We start from the raw sequence: 1,940 nt of genomic DNA, 5'->3' as shown, positions 1-1,940 counted from the left end.
CTGATGGCTTCAATCTTGGTGGGGTCAACTTTGATACCCTAGTCGCTCACAACATGACCCAGAAATTGGACTTCCTTCAGCCAAAATTCACACTTGGAGAATTTGGCGTAAAGTTGCTCTTGCCTCAAGACTTCAAGTACAAGTCAAAGGTGTTGCTCATGCTCTTCTTCGCTCTTAGAGTAGATGAGGATATCATCTATGAAGACGATAACGAACTTATCCAAGTACGGCTTGCAGAAACGATTCATGAGATCCATGAACACGGCAGGTGCATTTGTCAAACCGAATGGCATCACGAGAAACTCATAATGACCATAATAGGTTCTGAACGCAGTCTTCATTACATCACTTTCTTTCACCCTCAACTGGTGATAACCGGATCGCAAATCGATCTTTGAGTAAATGCTCGATCCTTGTAGTTGATCAAAAAGATCGTCAATGCAGGGAAGAGGATACCGATTCTTGATCGTCAATTTGTTGAGTTCACGGTAGTCGATACACATACAGAAGGATCCATCCTTCTTCTTCACAAATAGAACAGGTGCGCCCCAAGGCGAGAAACTTGGTTGGATAAATCCACGGTCTAACAGCTCTTGTAGTTGACTCTGTAATTCTTGCATCTCGGAAGGTGCGAGTCTATAAGGTGCGCGAGCTACAGGTGCTGCTCCTGGAACTAAATCAATCTGAAACTCTACTGCTCTCGGCGGTAGTAATCCAGGCAATTCTTCAGGGAAGACATCAGAAAATTCGTTCACAACTCGAACATCGTTCACGCTCTTCACCTCAGTTTCTACCGTTTTCATATGTGCTAGGACAGCAAGACGTCCCTTCTTCATAATCTTTTGTGCTTTCATGCAACTAATGAGGTTCAGCTTCAAGGTAAATCTCTCTCCGTAGATGATCAGTGGCTCACCGTCTCCTTGTGGTGTACGAAGAGCTTTATCTCCACAGATAATATCAGCCATTATCTTGCTCAACCAATCCATACCGACGACCACGTCAAAACTTCCCAATTTGATAGGTATCAGGTCAATCTTGAAATCTACACCAGCTATGTTGATAATAGCTCCTCGACTAATATGGTCAACTTTCTCAAGTTTTCCATTGGTGACCTCGACAAGTATACTGTAACGACTCTGGATTTTCCAACGTTTATTTATTAATAATTATTATTAATACTTATGATTTAATGAATGTATTGTTTATATACATTTACTTGTTACCATACTTGACTTTGAATGCCCGAAACGTCTTTGTGACACACGACACTTTCACGAATAATATTTTTAGATATTATTTACATTCATGATTAAGTTTTATTAATCATTTTAATTAACTATGGTTATTAGTTAATTACTTGGGCTTTGTTGGATCAAATTACCACAAACTTGGAACTTGGGCTTTATATTTGTACATGGACTTAAAGAGCCCATCCTACTTCTTAAATGGACTTATTAGCCCATAAGACTTGTAAGTATTACCTTAGGATTTAACTAAATGGATTAAGTCACTTAAAGGAATCTAGTTACCATAATCCCCATGCAAGCACATCTTTTATCCAACTTTTGAAGGCTTTTACATGCTTAAACTTGTGGTCACTCCCCTTCCCCCTTATTCCTTGCAAACCGTCACTTTGGGTAGTAAAGGAGGGGGTTTTGTTTTCAATTTTTCCTTACTACTATTTCACTAGTTCATTCACTTTTTCACACACACAAATTACTTCTCATTTTCCTCTCAACTTTTACTCTCTTTTTCTCTCAAGTTTGTAAGTAACAAGCCTTGTTTTCTCTTCTTCTTTTCTCATTAAAACCATGACCAAGCACCCATATCATCATCATCCCTTGTTGTTTGTTGTTACTTGTTCTTTGATCAATAGTTACTTACTTGTTGTTAGTTGTTCTTTACTAGTTACAAGAATCAACTCTCTAGTTTATTCTTCA

Source organism: Rutidosis leptorrhynchoides, chromosome 9 (assembly GCF_046630445.1).
Source record: "Rutidosis leptorrhynchoides isolate AG116_Rl617_1_P2 chromosome 9, CSIRO_AGI_Rlap_v1, whole genome shotgun sequence".
NCBI classification, from domain to species: Eukaryota; Viridiplantae; Streptophyta; class Magnoliopsida; order Asterales; family Asteraceae; genus Rutidosis; species Rutidosis leptorrhynchoides.
Note: the sequence above shows the minus strand (reverse complement) of the source record.